This window comes from Magnolia sinica, chromosome 1, assembly GCF_029962835.1.
Source record: "Magnolia sinica isolate HGM2019 chromosome 1, MsV1, whole genome shotgun sequence".
NCBI lineage: Eukaryota > Viridiplantae > Streptophyta > Magnoliopsida > Magnoliales > Magnoliaceae > Magnolia > Magnolia sinica.
In genome coordinates this window covers 51953339-51973613 of record NC_080573.1, presented here as the reverse complement: position 1 = coordinate 51973613, position 20275 = coordinate 51953339, and positions in this window count along the sequence as shown.

Sequence of the window (20275 nt, the reverse complement as noted above, 5' to 3'; positions counted from 1 at the left end):
CATGCATTTCCTGTCATGATTCATGTAAAGCTATATCTCGTGTATTGTGACAAATTTTATAAAATGAAATGCATGCAGCTCCTTTTACTATGAAATGTGTAGAATGCTTGAGAAATTGAGTGTTGTTGTGCAAAATCTTACACGTGTTGCACCCTATGTTGTATATAGGGAATGCCACCTAAAGCCACATGTAGTATAACACGTCTTACACTTGGCGACTCGATTGACGGGGCACTTCCCCTAAGAGATAGTCATTCGGAACCAGTTTGGGCCCGAGTCATGAGACTATGCTGGATTCTCAGCCAGCCACTAGCCCCACAAATGGGCCAACACCTTTTGTACCACCGGTTTCAGAACAGAACCATATGTCTACCTCGACACGGCACATGCCTCAAGCGGCTTCTCCTCCTGATAGGCTGGAGCAGATGATGCTCCTTATATAGCAATAGTAGCAGATATGGACCAACATCGCAAGAGCCCTTGCCCAGAATATAAGTGTGGCTCCGCCTGCATCACCTATGCACCCTGCTGGGAACATGGGTGCCGGCGGCTTATCCGAGCAATTCCAATGCTTTCGACCTCCTACATTTGTGGGTACTCATAGACCTAAGGAGGCCAAGTATTGGCTTGATTATATCTCTAAGATGCTGAAACCGCTGCACTGCACTGAGGTAGAGTAGGTCGAGTTAGTCACATACATGTTTGAGAAGGAGGCCAGTCTCTGGTGGGACAGCGTCCTTAGGACCATTGCTGCTGGTTATATATGGACGTGGGAGGGTTTTGAGATATGTTTCCACGAGAAGTATTTCCCTCTCACCACCGTAATGAGGAGGGAGAGTTCCTTCGCCTATGACAGGGAGGGATGACAGTGGTAGAATATGAGAATAAGTTCACGTAGTTGGCCAGATATGCTCCTTTGATCCTAGCGAACGAGCGGAGGATGATGCGGCAATTTTCTGAGGGTTTGCAGCCTGAGATCCACTCAAAAATGTGCTACACTGGCATTAACAACTATGCTGAGCTAGTGAGCATGTCCTTGCGAGCTGAGCAAGATAGGGACAGATTATCCTGTACACGCGTGCCCATAGTTCCTAGGCCTTGACCAGACTTACCGAGCCGATTGTTCCTCGACAAGAGGCCACGAGCAGATCTCCTCCTCAACTTATGGCTCCACCGACACAACCAAGATGACCTGATATATGGTGCACATATACTGCAAGAGGTCGGGCCATGCAGATACATACTATTTCACCAGGATGAGGGACAATGGCTTTATGCCTCCTCAGAGGATCAACCAACAGATGCCACCAGCTATCTCAGCTCCACCTTTACGTTTTGTACTACCAGCACAGCCTTCTTATAGGCTACATGCACCTCGATTTAGCCTGCCTCAATGGCCTATGACACCATAGTCGAACCGTTCTCAATAAGCGTGAGTACATGTGCTTGCAGCTGAAGCGTCTAAGTCAGCAACTACAATGCCTTTAGCCTTCAAGGTCACTGCCCACTTCCAAGGTACACCCGTATTTTTGTTAGTGGACACCAGGTCCACTATTTTGATGATATCATGTTCTACGGTCAAGCGCTTAGGGCTGAATACGACCCCTATGGTTGGGGTGAGAGTTATCGCAACAACAGGAACTTTTACAGATATCACTAAGTTGTGTAAGGGTTGCTTGATAGATTTAGGGAGCATAACGATATGCATTAACCTAATTGTCACCACGATATGCCATCATGACATTATCCTCGAGTGGATTGGCTTACTGAAATGAGGGCCAAGATCGACTGTGAGACCCGGCTGGTGACGGCATACAAACCCAAAAACACAACCTTCACATTCCTCGTTTAGGTCAGTTGCCCCTTACAGGTCTTTTGTTATTCTGCCCTATTAAAAGATCATAATGGTCTGATACTTGGAAACATGCTCGTAGTCTAGGACTTCTGGGAAGTGTTTAAGACGATACCTGGATTACCTTCTCAATACGAGATTGATTTTACTATCGACCTGTTGCCTAGTGTGACACCCATTTTCCTTACCCATGTATCGCATGCCTCCATGTGAAATGGAGGAATTGAGAAGACAGATTGATAACCTGTTGGAGTTAGGTTTCATAGGCCTAGCGTGTCTCCTTGGGGAGCACTTGTGTTGTTTGTAAAGAAGAAAGATGTTTCGTTGTGATTGTATATTGATTATCGCAAGTTGAACCAGGTGACAGTGAAGAACAAGTATCCTTTGCCCAAGATAGATGATTTGTGCGATCAGTTGAAAGGGGCACAGTATTTCTCGAAGATTGACTTACAGTCAGGATACCACCAGTTGCACGTCAAGGATGAGGACATGCAGAAGACAATATTCAGAACCAGTTTTGAGCACTATAAGTTCCTTGTGATGTCATTTGGACTCACGAATGCACCAGACATGTTCATGGATTTGATGAACTGGGTGTTTCGGCCGTATCTGTACTGATTTGTCATCATATTCATAGATGACGCTTTGATATACTCTAAGAGTCGGGAGGATCACGAGGAATACCTGTGAGCAGTCTTCGATATGCTAAGGAAGAACCAGTTGTTCGCTCAATAAAAGAAGTGTGACTTCTGGAAAGAAGTGAAGTTCCTCAGACATGTGGTGTCCAAGGAAAGGATAGTTGTGAACCTTGCTAAGGTGACCGTAGTTCAGGATTGGGAGCAGCCTGGTTCGGTTACTGAAGTAAGGAGTTTTCTTGGCCTAGCAGGCTACTACCGTTAATTCATTAGAGACTTTTCTAAGATAGTTAGACCGTTGTCTCAGCTCATTAGGAAGGATCTTAAGTTTGCCTGGAATGAGAAGGCAGAAGCAGCTTTTCAGGAACTAAAGGACAAGTTAACATCTGCACCCATGTTAATATTGTCAAAGTAGGTGGTCAAATACACGATATACATTGATGTGTCTCGTGTTGGTTTGGGTTGTGTCCTTATGCAAAAGGACAGGGTGATCACCGATGCATCGCGACAGTTAAGGAAACACGAGGAAAACTACCCTACGCATGACCTGGAGTTTACAGCCGTCATCTTTGCATTGAAGCTCTGGAGACATTACCTCTATGGAGAGGAGTTCAAGCTCTTTTGTGACCACAAGAGCCTTAGATATATATTCACACAGAGGGACTTGAATATGAGGCAGCGAGGGTGGATGGAAACCTTGAAGGACTTCAAGTTTGAGGTCTCCTACCATCCCGACAAGGCCAACCTTGTGGCAGACGCGTTGAACCGCAAGAAGACTATAACATTTGTGGCTCCGCTGATGATCAACGAATAGAACATGATAGAGTTTGTACGAGACTTTGAGCAAAAGCTTATGGTAGAGGAGCTGTTCAAGAGCGTCGTACACATTCAGGTACAGCCACTTATTGACGATCGGATTATTACGGCTCAGAAAGACGATAAACCATTGGCAAAGATGAGAGAACAGGTGAGCGACAGTGAAGATTCGGAATGGAGAATTGGTACGGATGAGGGTTTATGTTATTGTGGCCGCCTATGCATCCCAAACCTTCATGACTTGAGAAAGGAAGTTCTCGAAGCTACTCACAATTCGAAGATAGCGATGCATCTTGGTAGTACGAAGATGTATTGAGACATGAAGAGGTCATACTGGTGCGACAACATAAAGACCCACATAGTAGATTATGTATCTCATTGTCTCACGTGCCAGTAGGTCAAGGGCGCACAATGCCGACCTCCTGGACGACTTCAGCTCATGCCCATAGCAGAATGGAAATGGGATTTCATCTCTATGGATTTCATCTCAGGGTTACCGAAGACAAGGAAGGGGAATGACTACATTTGGGTGATCGTGGACCGGTTGATGAAATCAGCTCATTTTCTCCCTATTAGAGTCTCAAACTCAGCAGACAATTTGGCAAGGCTGTACATTAAGGAGATAGTACATCTGCATGGAGTTCCTATGGAGATCATGTCAGACCGAGACACGCAATTTATATCTATCTTCTGGACTCGTATCCAAGAAGCAATAGGTGTGGAACTGAAGTTTAGTACCATGTTCCACCTATAGACAGATGGGCAGATGGAGCGGGTGAATCAGGTGTTGGAAGATATGCTGTGAGCTTGTGTGCTTAATTTTAAGGACAGTTGGGATGACTGTCTTCCTTATGCTGAGTTCGCCTATAACAACAGCTTTCAGGCGAGTATTGGCATGGCCCCCTACGAAGCACTGTATGAGCGTCCCTATAAAGCACCACATTACTGGGTAGAGGTTGGCGAGAAGAGTTTGATTAGCCTAGAGTCAGTACAGGCAACCTCAGAGAAGATCGACATTACCAGGCGTCGACTTCTTGCAGCACAGAGCAGACAGAAGAGCTACACCAATTTGAGACGGCGGCCGCTAGAGTTTGAAGTTGGGGACCATGTGTTTCTTAAGGTTTTCCCAATGAAGGGAGTCCTCCAGATTGGGATGAAAGGGAAGCTCACGCCAAGATTCATTGGCCCATTCCAGATACTAGACCAAGTAGGTGTGGTTGCATACCACCTTACTCTGCCCACACCACTTATAGGCATGCACAACATATTTCACGTATCTATGCTGAAGAAATACATTCCTGACCCTTCCCATATTATCAAATAAGAGCATGTACAGTTGAGTGAGGATGCTACTTATATGCTATGACCAACACGTATTCTAGACCGGAAGGAACAGGTGTTACGCAGTAAAGTGATTCCACTTGTGAAGGTGCTATGGATATATCACACTGAAGAAGAGGCTACATAGGAAATAGAAGCTGAGGTTCGCAAGAACTACCTTCAGATTCTCGATGAGTACGAAAAGATACTAATTTCGATGATGAAATTTTTCTTTAAGGGGGGTAGATTGTAATATCTCAAAAAAATCCATACAAAGACCCGAGTACCACCTCAGGCAAAAGTCACTAAGGACCGAATCCTTTAAGAAATTAGATGAAAATTAATTAAGTACTAAACTGAATTAATCGCTAGATTAACTCAAATCGCTTTCTATATAAACTGCAAGACCCAAAACTAGTAGAATCGCTAACCCTACATTACCTAAGAACTTATGATCAATCTCAAAACCCAGTTGCTCTCGAGAGCACATTGAAACTCCGTATCAGACCTGGACTGTGCATCAAAAGTCTGATTAACACGAAACTATACAGTTATGACCGCCTTACTGGGCTTGACAACCATCTCGGGAATCATGTCTAAATAGTATCCAGAAATGTACAACTTGAGCCCGGAGCGAAGTGTGTGAGAAACGCGAATATTTTTAGAAAATGAACTCAAACTTAATTGAATTAGGCCATTCGCTTGTAGGCCAAATCTAAGATTTCAGACCGTCAGATTCTAACCCAACTACACCCATGGATTAAGGACATTTCCCTACTCATGTTAGTGTACTTGTGGCTCTGTCTGAGTAACATGACCGTTGTACTGAAACTGGACCTCCACGATCGATCTGTAAATCCAATCGGACAGAAAACTTAGCCTGACATAGATCCATTGGCAGGAAACTTTCACCAGATCGTATGCAGGAAATGGACCTCCAAATGAGCTCCGTTGACCCGAAACAACCACCCTTTGGCTATATTCTAAGTATACCATGGCCTCAGGGCCATTGGCATCAGTTCTGGGCCTATATAAGGGGCTTAACCCACCCCTCTCTCATTCTATACGAATTTCAAAACCCTATGAAAGAGAAGAGAGAAATGAGAAGAAGAAAGTGAGGAGAAGTGAGAGAGAGTTGGGGTTTGCTGGCGAGATTCGATCCCATCGTTCCACGTGCCGAATCATCCCTCCTGTATCGCTACACCGGCGATTCTGATTCCATTTTTAGGTAAGAAATCTAAACTCCAATCTATTTTAGGTATTTAAGTAGATGAATCGATGAAATAGTTAACCTATTTCGTGATTCAGGTAGTCATCATGCCGTAGCCAAAGGCGTAGTGATCAAACTGAGTTCGATACGAGTTTACTAACGGAAGGTACAGACTATAAACACTTAGGTTATAGTTTTCCAGGCTTTCAATGTTAGTTAATGATTTATGACTGACTTGATTGCTATCACATATACTTAGAGTTGGTACGGATGAGGGTTTACGTTATTGTAGCCGCCTATGCATCCCAAACCTTCATGACTTGAGAAAGGAAGTTCTCGAAGCTACTCACAATTCGAAGATAGCGATGCATCTTGGTAGTATGAAGATGTATCGAGACATGAAGAGGTCATACTAGTGGGACGACATGACGACCCACATAGCAGATTATGTATCCCGTTGTCTCACGTGCCAGCAGGTCAAGGCCGAATACTGTCGACCTCCTGGATGACTTCAGCTCATGCCCATAGCAGAATGGAAATGGGATTTCATCTCTATAGATTTCATCTCAGGGTTACCGAAGACGAGGAAGGGGCATGACTCCATTTGGGTGATCGTGGACTAGTTGATGAAATCGGCTCATTTTCTCCCTATTAGAGTCTCAAACTCAGCAGACGATTTGGTCAGGCTGGACATCAAGAAGATAATACGTTTGCATGGAGTTCCTATGGAGATCGTGTCTGACCGAGACACGTGATTCATATATATCTTCTAGACTTGTATCCAGGAAGCAATGGATGTGGAACTGAAGTTCAGTACCATGTTCTACCCACAGAAGGATGGGCAGACGGAACGGGTGAATCAGGTGTTGGAAGATATGCTGCAAGCTTGTGTGCTTGATTTTAAGGATAGTTGGGATGACTGTCTTCCTTATGCTGAGTTTGTCTATAACAACAGCTTTCAGGCAAGTATTGGCATGGCCCCCTACGAAGCACTATATGGGCGTCCCTGTAAAGCACCACATTGCTGGGCAGAGGTTGGTGAGAAGAGTTTGATTGACCCAGAGTTAGTACAGGCAACCTCAGAGAAGATCGACATTATCAAGTGTCGACTTCTTACAGCACAGAGCAGACAGAAGAGCTACACTGATACGAGACGGCGGCCGCTAGAGTTTAAAGTTGGGGACCATGTGTTTCTTAAGGTTTCTCCAATGAAGGGAGTCCTCCAGATTGGGATGAAAGGGAAGCTCACGCCGAGATTTATTGGCCCATTCCAGATACTAGACCGAGTGGGTGTGGTTGCTACCGCCTTACTTTACTCACACCACTTGTAGGCGTGCACAACGTATTTCACGTATCTTTGCTGAAGAAATACATTCCTGACCCTTCCCACATTATCAAATGGGAGCATGTATAGTTGAGTGAGGATGCTACTTATACACTACGACCGACATGTATTCTAGACCAGAAGGAACAGTGCTGCGCAGTAAAGTGATTCCACTTATCAAGGTGCTATGGACACATCACAATAAAGAAGAGGCTACTTAGGAAATAGAAGTCGAGTCCGCAAGAACTACCCTCAGATTCTCGAGGAGTAGGAAAAGATACTAATTTCGATGATGAAATTTTTCTTTAAGGGGGTAGATTGTAATATCTCGAAAAAATCCGTACAAAGACCCGAGTACCACCTCAGGCAAAAGTCAGTAAGGACCGAATCCTTTAAGAAATTAGATGAAAATTAATTAAGTACTAAACTGAATAAATCGCTAGATTAGCTCGAATCACTTTCTATATAAACTGCAAGACCCAAAACTAGTAGAATCGCTAACCCTACATTACCTAAGAACCTATGATCAATCTTAAAACCCAGTTGCTCTCGGGAGCACATTGAAACTTTGTATCGGAGTTGAACCGCGCATCGAAAGTCTGATTAACATGAAACTATACAGTTATGACTGCCTTACTGGGCTTGACAATTATCTCGGGAATCAAGTCCAAATAGTATCCAAAAATGCACAACTTGAGCTCGAAGCGAAGTGTGTGAGAAACGTGAATATTTTTAGAAAATGAACTCAAACTTAAGTGAATTAGGCCATTCGCTTGTAGGCCAAATCTAAGATTTTAGACCATCAGATTCTGACCCAACTACACCCATGGATTAGGGATATTTTCCTACTCATGTCAGTGCACTTGTGGCCCTGATCGAGTAACGTGACCGTTGAACTGAAACTGGACCTCCATGATCGATTTGTAAATCCGATCAGATAGAAAACTTAGCCTGACATAGATCCATTGGCAGGGAACTTTTACCAGATCGTATGCAGGAAATGGACCTCCAAATGAGCTCCGTTGACCTGAAACAACCACCCTTTGGCCATCTTCTAAGTATACCATAGCCTTAGGGCCATTGGCATCAGTTCTGGGCCTATATAAGGGGCTTAACCCACCCCTCTCTCATTCAATACGAATTTTAAAACCCTATGAAAGAGAAGAGAGAAAAGAAAAGAAGAAAGTGAGGAGAAGTGAGAGAGAGTTGGGGTTTGCTGCCGAGATTCGATCCTATTGTTACACGTGCCGAATCATCCCTCCTGTATCGCTACACCAACGATTTCGAATCCATTTTTAGGTAAGAAATCCAAAATCTAATCTGTTTTAGGTATCTAAGTAGATGAATCGATGAAATAGCTAACCTATTTCATGATTCAGGTATTCATCGTGCCGTAGCCAAAGGCATAGTGATCAAACTGAGTTCGATACGAGTTTACTGATGGAAGGTACGGACTATAAATGTTTAGGTTATGGTTTTCAAGGCTTTCAATGTCAGTTAATGATTTATGACTAACTTGATTGCTATCACATATGCTTAGATGCAATGTTTTCCGCATATTACATATATATATGAACTACGTTGAAATTAATGCATTCCATGTGTTTATTAAAATGTTTGTATGAATATGGAATTATGATTTGTTCTTGCCATGATTATTTCTTAAGAATACGTGATTGTTATACGTGTGGTAACTCCCTTGTGAAAGGATTTCCTATAATATATGTTTTAAATAATTTATTACATATATGTGATATGTGTAGTCTAAGTGTTTGATAAAATGGCTGAATGAAAAATGCTTGTTGAAATGTATTTAATGAGGGTATTGAGATAGGATTCTCAATTCCCTTATCTATAGTTACAGTTTCCTTTATGTAAGCTATCTTACCACTACGTGATTTATGGATAAAATGCCTATGTATAATAACATGTGCATTATGTGTTTGTTGAAATGTTCAAATGAGATTTATATTTAGATTGGTTGTCACATACTGTCTTTGACTATCACATGTGAATACTATTATTTTGGAGTGTGATTGGGGCTACGATGTAGTTCAGGCAATTGGTAACGACTTCCGATCGAGTGGTTGAATCAGTTTAGTCACCACGAACATGTTCGATGAATCTGAGTCGTACGGTAATTATCGACAGTGGTTAGGCCACAAGGAGTGCATATGCGCTCCATGTCAATTAATTTAATGTGCGCTCATACCAGTTGAGCTTGTCCAGTAACCCAATTGGCCTAATGTATGTTCATCATGTACAGACACTACTACTTGAATATAAGGTACCAACTTACTAGCAAAAAACCCGTTTAACCTTGGTACCATGATCCGCCAAGACTCATGAGCCGGGCATGGTAGAATGGGAAACTGTAGTCGAGTTATCAGCCTATGCTGGGGTGACGAGCCTCCCCGTAGTGACCAGTGAGCAACCCAAATTCGTGAACCGAATACAGTGGTATGGGACACTGTATTCGAGCTGTCGGCCTATGATCTGGTGACGAGCCTCTCATAGTGACCTCGAGTATACGCTAGGACTACATTAAGGTGACGAGCCTTTCCATAGTAACCTCGAGTATAAATTAGGCCTGCGCTGAGGTGATGAGCCTCTCCATAGCAACCTAGAACTACCTATCATATGTGATTAACTAGGATTGACAACTCTAGATGGATTATTGTTTGGGTCAATGATATAAAGGGAGGTACCTTAACTTCCGAAACATACTGTATGAATAGGTCTAATTAAGAACTTGACTAATCACATACATGCACTACATTGCATGTGCCTTTGGCGTTGGAGTTGAGCATAGTGGGAGTGTTTCATGCGCAACTGTGAGATGATGTCACAGAGGGAGTGCAGGCGAGGGCATACATCATTAATACATATCATCCCTGCATTAACCAGAGTATTTAGGAATGCTTGTTGTATTACTTTATCATTACTACTTGACTGAATTGATAACATATTAACCTTTGCCTTATAGTTCCACTGAGTTGATCACTCACTCCCACTCTAAGACGGTGTTTTAAAATACCAACCAGACTTTGTTGTAGTTTTAGGTGATGGAGAGGCTTACGAGTTGGAGCCTGACTTCTATGACAACGAGGAGGAATTCTCCTACGTGCAACTATCTGGCGGGTCTATGTAGACCTGGAGTTGCATCACCGGGGCTACAAGGGTATGGATTAGATGACATTACACTTCATCATTTTGTATAATTTGGAAGTAAACATGTGATAATTTAACCTAGTATCATGTTCATACTCTAGGGACCTACAACCACTTATATGCTTTATATACTCATCACAGTCTTCTGCTTGCGTAATCCAATTATCTCTGGGGTATGATATGTTATTTTGGTATAATCTCATTCATGTTTAATGCACTAATACGAACAATATTTAATCATCATTATCTATGTTGCATAAGTGATGCATTGGAACTCGGGAGTTAGACATCTGCTCGACCCTCGATTTTCAGGGCGTTACACCTTTACTAGCATACGAGCCCACTGGAGGCCTACACAAGGTCTTATAAACATATACACCCATCAGAGGCATATATAAGGATTTAACACACGTATACTTCTGTTGGTAGAGTTGTACAAGAACTGAGTTAGCTCGGCTAGCTTGCTCGACTCGACTTGGATCGAACCCCAACTCGAATAGAACTTGGATCAAATTAGTTCGGTGACTTGGTTATTTTGATATTGATGTTTCTTAGCTAGTGTTTGATGAAATGAGTCAATGAAGTATCGGCCGGTGGCGAGGAAGGTATGGATATGAAACAAATGCCCATGTATCTTGATTTTTATGTTGCCTACTGAGTGTTTAATGAAATACCTATAAACTGTTGTTGTTGTTTTACATTCCGTGAGAAATTGAAGTTGTACTCCATGTGTTTGAGAAAATACCACTGATGCTCGATCTTAGCTCAAACTTGGCTTGAACTAGCCCGAGCTGCTAACTGAACCAAGCTGAGCTGGCCAATTAGGCTCGAGGATCGAACCGAGCTGAGTTCGAGCTCGGGTGAACTAATGGCTGAGCCGAGTCGAGTTGTGCTAAGCTGGACTCGATTCAACTCATGTACACATCTACCTATCGGAGGCCTACACAAGGACTTATATGTACTCACATGTGTTGGTGGTGAAACGGTCCCACACAAGAACCTATATGAGTTTAGGTTACAAACTCTATACTTAATCCTACATAAGGAGAGAGTACGTGGACTCTTATAATTGACAACTTACTTATTGGATTGAGACCCTTATATAGCACCTTCTTGAGATGTTTGATCGATGCCTTCCTATGCTTTAATCAGCTTCTATTGTGCTCCCCAGATCTTTGAAGCTAGTCTTCTTCCACTTTCTTAAATTGGCTGCCTTGCTCTTGATGCTATAATGAGGCTATTAAGGTAAGGGAGTTAGATTGAATCTCCTTATCCTAGTGATGTGAGTAAGTGCCAAGTAAGTTTTTACCTAGATGGATACTCTAGAGGTTGATAGACATTAGGATTTATTTATGGGATTGAAGTCTAAACTCTTAAGTAGGCTTGAGATCATGCACTTCTTATAAAGGAGCTTAGAATACTTATTAGAGTGATGAATCACTAAGAAGTGAGCATGAATCTCTTTTAAAAAAGATCTTAAGAGCTTTGGTTGAGCTTGGGGTACATTAAGGTATTTAAAATGGCAAAATTCATTATTTTCACTAAGATTCGAATGCCAAATTTATAAAGAAAAAGCCTCAATGGATCTATAATGGGTATCCTCGATCGATTAACCAAGGGCACAAAGGACCCTCAATTGATCAAAGCCAGTCAAAATAGTCTAGAGTACTCGCTAGACTGTTTTAGCTAAGTTTGATCGAGGAAGTCTAGATCACTCGATTAATCAATCAAACTCACTTATGAGTTATGTAATTTGTGTATTTTATTTTCCAAGAACTTAAGATATTTATATCTAATATAAATATTGTCTTTAAAGACTCCTAAGGCTATGGAATGATCAATCAAAGATTTTCCTATCAAGGCATGATCATCTAGAGGTTAAAGGTTATTTTGGGTTAAGTTTATCATCGCCAAGGCACCTTATATACCTGCTCTTTGTTTCTTACTGCTCCAAATCTCCATGTGTCTTTGTTCTTCAACTTCCAAGGGCTCAACTGACTCCCAACACAAAGTCGCATGTAATTGATAAACAAGGAGCACAAATAAGTGCACTGAGAGTATGAAAGTACTTCCTAATTGTTATTTAATTTCTAGTTTTAAAAGTTTCGATTTAGATATATGTGAGCATTGCATATACGGGAAATAATCAAAGTTAAGCTTTAAAACTGAAAAACATGTTAGTAAAGGTCAGTTGAATTATGTGCATTCAGATGTGTGGGTGTCATTGCCTATTATTTCTAGAGGAGGGTCATAATTTTTTGTTACAATTATTGACATTTTTTCAGAAAGGTTTGGTTTTACCATTTGAAATAGAAATTTCACATTTTCACCACTTTTAATATGTGAAAATAGACTGTTGAAAATCAGATAGGGTGGCAAATGAAAATTCTTATGACAGATAACGACACAGAATTTACTACTAGGAATTTAACTAATACGATAAGAATGAGGAGATAGTGAAGCATAACATAGTGAGACGTACACTAAGGCAAAATGATATGGTTGAACGTATGAATTAGAGTCTTTTGGAAAGGGTCCGGAGTATGTTGAATAATTTTAGGTTGGGCAAGGAGTTATAGGCTGAAGCCGTCTCTACGACTTACTATTTAGTAAATTAATCTCCATCTATAACTATTGATTGTAAAATTTCAGAAGAAGTATGGAGTGGTCATGTAGTTAATTACTCAAGACTGCAAATATTTAGTTGTGATGCTTGGTCTCATGTAAGGAGATAAGATAGATTAAAAGACTAAGAAATGTACTTTTGCTAGCTATGATGATGAGTTAAAGGAAACATATTATATGATTGAGTTTCACGAAAAGTCATATTTACGTGGGACTTAAAGTTTGATGAAGGTTCATTGTTTCGGAAGGATGCATACAAGGAAATGAAAAAAAAAAATCAACAATTTATGTTAAAATAGACAAGGGTGAAACAGTTGAAGAACTTGTGCCATAAATAGAGGTACATCAAGAGGTGGACCAGCCACTTATCGAGAGAAATCCACAAAGGGATCGCAGATTACTATTGAGATATAGGGATGTCTCACATATTGTATTTACTCTCCTTATAGATGAGGGAGATTTGTTTACTTTTCAGAAAACACTTGAAGACAAAGATGCAGAAAAGTGGATGATGGAGATGTATGATGAGATAGACTCTCTTTACAAAAATGAAATGTGGGAGTTAATGGATCTGACCATTAGGTGGAATGCGATCGGTTGTAAGTGGATTTATCAAAATAAACTAGATAGGTACAAGTGTAGATTGGTAGCAAAGAGTTATGATCAGAAGGAGGGTGTTGACTTCAGTGAGATATTCTCGCTAGTGGTAAAACAAGTATCTACTAGATTTGTTTTGCCTTTGGTTGTCCAAACAATTTAGAACTAAAACAGTTAGATGTGAAGACTACATTTATACGTGGAAAACTGAAAGAGAAGATCTATATGAAGCAGCCTAAAGGGTTCGAAGTGTAAGGAAGGGAGAATTTAGTTTACAAGTGAAAGAGGTCGTTATATGGCTTAAAACAGTCGCCTAGACAGTGGTACAAGAAATTTGATTCTTTTGTGTTGAGTTCATGGTTTATAATAAGCAAATTTGATCATTTTGTCTATTTTAGAGCACTGAGTGACATTGAATTTGTTATTCCGGTGTTATATAATGATGATATGCTAATCACCAGCCATAACATGTCTAAAATTAATATATTGAAGACTCAATTATCCAAGATATTTAAGAAGAAAGATCTGAGGACTGTAAAAAGGATTCTCAACATTGATATATACAGAGACAAGGAAATGAGTAGGTTATGGTTGTCTTAGGAGAAATATCTTCAGAAGGTCTTAGTCAAGTTTGGACTAAAAAAAGGCAAAACTAGTTAGCACACCCCACATTTCTCACTTTTAGTTTTCATTAGGTTTATGTCCTACGTAAGATGAAGAAAAATGGTATATGTCTTGTGTACCCTACTTGAGAGTGATTGATAGGCTTATCTATGGCATGGTTTGTACGATGGAAAATTTATATTTCACATGCGATGGATATTGTGAGAAAATACATGTCAAACCTCAATGAGAAACATTAGGAGCTAGTGAAATGGTTACTTCATTACATACAAGGTAGGACAAACTATGTCATATTTTTTTTAAAAAATTATGATGAGAAAATTGTAGGATATGTGGATACGGATTATGCATGGAATGTGGATAATAGAAGGTCGACTTTTGGTTACTCATTTATGTTAGTGGGTTGAGCTATCAATTGGATGTCAATGCTTTAGTCTGTGGGTGCACTTTCTATAACCGAAGTTGAATATATGATAATGAAGAAAGCATTTAAGGAAGTTGTTTGATTGAAATAGATGATAAATGAGTTGGGGCTTCAATAGGAAGTCGTGCCTGTGTATTATGGTAGTGAGAGCACAATAAATTTGGCAAAGAACTTAGTGTTTCACTCCCTGACTAAATACATTGATGTTTATCATCACTTTATCCAACAGATGCTAGAAGTAGGAGATGTCACTATTTAGAAGATTCACACCAGCAAGAATCTGACAGACTTGCTTACAAAGGTTGTTCTTGTAGAGAAATTCAAGTTTTTCTCGACTTCTCTGGGCTTGGTGAAGAAGAAATGAAGATGGAGTATGCATGAGAAGTTATGATAATTGTGTTTGATAAGACGAGCTTAACCAGTCCTAGAGGGAGGGGGGGGGGTGAATAAATAAATACAGTGTAGAAATAGTAAATAAATTTGAAATCTTAATTGCACTAGTTTTAAAACATTATTTCAAACTAGTTCATAGGACAATCTTCATCCAGACAAGTTTAGGCATAACAACCATATTTCACAAAACTTGTAAAAATCAAAATTTCAAACCAAGCAAGAGTAAATAAAAGCTAAAACTATTACAAACATTCACCACTTTTACTTAAAAGGATTACAACTATTCACCACATAAACATAAAAGGCATTCACCACAACACCAACATTTACAGTGATTCGGTGTATCAACAACTTTTCTTAAACAGCCACACCTACTCCACTCCCAATAATCACTATCCATGTGATATTGGCTTTCACTATAAATAAGGTTTTCACAAGGTCACATTTTATACAATTGTGATTTTAAAGGGCTATCACAAACAAATAAACCCCTCACTGAGATTTTCTATCTATCTCAGGAAAATCAATAAATGAGATTTTCTGGCTATCTCAATAAAACCAAAATACAAAAGAAAATATACTTATCTTTACCTTTGAAGACGTATCTATCGATGTAGCCGTAGAACCACTTCTCTTGAATGTAGATCGTTCAATGTTCAGTCATATAGACAAGGGTTCAAGGTTCTAGATTGATTTTAAATAGATTCAAGCCAAATACTACTTGTTTGAATTCCTTTAAGATCTCAAAAGAAGAGTATTTATTCTCTTTAAAAAATAAGATTGACAGCATAAGAGATCAAGGAATTAAATAAAAAACTATTAAAAATATTTAATAAATATAGTGCAATAGCTTTAGCATAACAGGGACTTCTCTGTCTCTTAAAGAAGGATTTGTTAAACTTGGATTGTATTTTCGGATTAAGAGAAAGCCTCAATTTATCGGCAAAGAAGTTGTTGCTTCGACTCGTCTAAGAACCGAATTCAATTCCAATAAATTTTCAAATTTGAGCGCGATAAGGTGTAACAGATCTTCGACTGGTTGAAGTCCTTGCTCGACTGGTCGAGGATGCAAAAAATCTAAACTGATTCAGTCATTGGACTTCGAGTCGAGCAACCCTCGACTGGTCAAAGGCCCACCTTCGACTATTGAGCATCTTTTACGACTGGTTGAAGGTCTAACAAAAAATCCATTTTACTTCGATTTATACTAGGACTAATCGAAAAATTATAAGACTACTTGAGCCACAACTTAGGCTAGTCGAACCTTAACCAAATATAAGCATAAAAAATCATTTAAAATATATTTTGAAAGTACCTAAACATAAGGTCTTTCTAGGATTTATAATACCAGAAATGACTGAACTTTGAATTAGTTTGGATGCTTGAACTTTATGAAACTTGTTCTTCTACTAGATTCTTCAATAGAGCTTGAATTTCTAGATGGAGCTTAATCTTCTGCTAAAACTTTAGTAGAACTTGAACTTTCTATCTTGATCTTAGTAGAACTTGAAATTTCTATTTTGATCTTCTACTTGACTTGAATTTTAGTAGATCATGAACTTTCCATCTTGATCTTCTACTTGACTTGAATTTTAGTAGAGCTTGAACTTTCCATCTTAATCTTCTACTTGACTTGAATTTTAGTAGAGCTCGAACTTTTCATAGAAGGCCACTTCATAAGCTATTTTGTCTAAACAAAATTTAACAAACAAGGTGTGCTTTTCACATTATACCACTTATAGTGTTACTATTGAAGATGATTAAAGATAGTAATAGCAACTTAGAGTAGTGGAGTTGGAAGATCAAAGTCACGGTGAAGATTAATGATCGAGTGCCTTTAATCTAGTGTGGAGAAGATTATCTCGGTTCAACCAGTGTCACGATTGGTTTGACTAAATTAAGGGTGGATTCTCCGGTTGCACGATGTCCACTTTCACATGTTTTCAGTTTAATTGAATGTGTGTGAGTCATTTCAATTCAATTCGACTGGAGGTCACACGGTTTGACTGATTGAATTGGTTTTATTTTCTAATCTCATATGGAAGTGTATAAATATCCTTTTAATATGAGGTTAGGGTTTGTGGAACTTAGAGTACATGAGAGAGCTTGAGAGCCAAAGGATTTTGAGGGAAGTTAGGGTTTCCACTGTAAGTTTTTCCATCTCTTATAACCTTCTTATGATTATAGTGAATTGATTGTAAGACCTGTAACCTCGTGAGACCTTTCTTATACTTCAACTTCAGCACCGACATGTTCTTAGTAGAGCAGATCAAGGAGTTTTGATCACAACCCTATTTCAGTACTACAACACTCTAAGACTTATACCCTAGTGACTAGGCGGGCACTATGATTCCAACGCCATTTGGCATGCCCCATTGCGACTCCTAGATTAGAAATTGCAGTTTTGGCACAAGCCAAGGTGGGTCGCGCAATGCAATACGGAACCTACTTCCACAAATCCCAAGGTTGTTTAATTAGTTAATCAATCAATCAATCCATCCATCAATCCATCAATCAACTCACAATCAAGTTATCATCACTCATGTCACTCTCTCCTGGCCCATTAGTCAAACAAGCACATACCTCCCATCATGCAACTCATGCCTTGCCCACACTAAGCCAACCATCTCTCCTTCTTTCTCTCCCCATTCTACCCCTCCATCTTTTCCTAATCCCTCCTATGTCCTAAAAATTCTACCTCATTCCTTAACTCCCTCTCATTTATATCATTTGCTAGTAAGAGAGTAGAAAGAGATTAAGAGAAAGAATAAGATTAGAGAGAATTAGGAAGATTAAGAGAGAAAGAGAGAAAGAGACAAAAGAAATGAAGATTAGGAAGATGGCTCAATAGAAAAGAGAGAGCTTGAGAGAGAATTAGGAGAGATTAAGTGGTTAGGAGGAAGAGAGAAGAGGAAAGAGAGATTAAAGGAGAATAAAGTGGAGAAGAGCTTGGTGGATAGTCCAATCATCGATTCGAGCTAATCCAACCATTCATCCGTCGTTGTGAGTGCATGGGACGGTCAAAACCCTCCATTTCTTTATGATTTTTTCCCATTTTGGTGGGCCCATAAGAGTGGGACCCACCTTGATCATTTATGAAGTATATGGTGGACCCTGTAGTGGCAAGGCCCCACCCCGATGGCTAGATCCTTTCCTTACTTTTCTTTCCTTTCCTTTCTTTCACCCTTTTCTTTTATTTATGGTGTTGTGGGGCCCACAAGTGGGCCACGTTATTAGAGAGCATGCCCCGCATGCTATCATAATGTGGACCATCTTGTATGGCCCACCATGATGTTTATTTCCAATCCCACATGTTGATAGGTTTATGTAGAATTGGATGGTGGAAAGGACACCAAAATTAAGACTAATCCAAAGCTCCTTGGCTCACCACAAGTTGGTCCACTTGATGGACGGATCAGATTTCCCACATGGACACTACTTGCATGCCTTTAAAAAAATATGAATGAGAGTTCAGATGCTGGACGTTCACAACGCCAAAGATGCTGGAACTGTCCAGCATCTAGACTCCAAAGAAACATACGGAAGGATGGGGCCTCCACTCGTGGGCCCCACAATAATGTATATGTTTCATCTATACCATCCATCTGATTCTCCATCTCATTTCAGGCATTAAGCTCAAAAATGAAGCTGATCCAACTCTCGATTGGGCCACATCGTCAGGTGCAAGTGGGCTGGTAGCCCATGCGTCATAAGTACTTTTGCATGGGAAGTTGGGGTGGGTTTCCACTTGTGGGACCCAAAGTGATGTGTTTATTAGTTCCGCACCGTCCACCCATTTCTTCAGATAATTCTAAGCCATGGGCTGAAAAATGAGGCAGATCCGATTTGTGAATGGGCCACATGGAGGGAAACAGTCCCTTGCTGTTGAAATCTTTCAAGGCCCATTATGGGGTCCTTGTTCATCAAAACCAGCCCTTATTAGGTGCAATTGGATCCTGTTCGAGCTGGCCAAGATGGTGGATGGAGTAGATAAGCCTCATGAGACCCACCTTGATAGTGTGTCGAAACACATATACACACAAAGAGATACACACACACACACACACACACACACACACACACACACACACACACACACACATATATATATATATGAGAGCGCCAATAGTGCCTACTACCAAAGCCCTAGGTGGGCAGGAGCCCAGCGTGGACGTGGACCACCCATGATGTATGTGACTTATCCACTCCATTCATCCATCTTCCCAGATTATGTTAGGCCATGGGCCTAAATATTAGGCCGATTCGAATCTCAGGCAGACCACACCGAGGGGAACAGTGGTAGGGTGGTGTTACCTATTTTGGGCAGCGCATGGGGCCCACTCGTGGGACCCACCTTGATGTTTTTATTCCATCCACATCTTTCATCCTTTTCTTCATGTCGTGGTAGGCCATAGGCCCAAGGTTCATGATGGTTCATATCTTAGGTGGGCCGCACCACATGGAATGGTGGGGGTGGAAAACTGGTTTTTATGAAATCCCTTGGATATAGAATTCCCTGGATTTGGGAATTCCTGAATGTGGGATCCCTTGGATTTGGGGTTCTCTTGGAGTTGTAATTCCTAGATTTCTGGAATCCCTTAGCTATGTTTGGCACCCTGGATTCAAAATTCTTATAATTCTAAGTTAAAAGCAAGGTGTATTTACAGGATTTGAAATTAATTATTAAATCAAATTAAAATCCCTAATTAGTCTGTGTGTGTGTGTAATGTTGGCAGTATGGTTGTATTACATCCGTTGAGGCATATATTTTGCCTTAAATGATGAAATTCCAAGACTCAGATGGGCCACAAGTACAAGATCACATCCTAATGACTAATCAATGATTTATAACCGTGGATTACATTAGCAATGTTCAAATGGTGCGAATCATCCCATTGGAGTAATTATCGTGATGCCAAAGATAATATGATCATTTTGGGATATCATCAGTGGGCCATATGCCCAATAGATTGATAGCCTAATGGCACATGTGGGTGTCCATTCGGGTCATTCCCAATGGAACCCGCCTTGGCATATGTATCTTATCCATGCCTTATATCCAATTACTAGATTTTTATGCACAAGCTACATAAGGAGCCAATGATAGTCTAACGTGGGCCACACCACATAATCCTTTATATTTCTATCGGGGCATGTCGTTTGGTTTCCACTCTTTGTGTATGATATGTAAATTGGGGCTAATTATATCATGATATGTCTGATAAAATGCTAGCGTGATTGGCTTGATAGGTCACACTAATAACATGCTTAGTGTAATGGATAT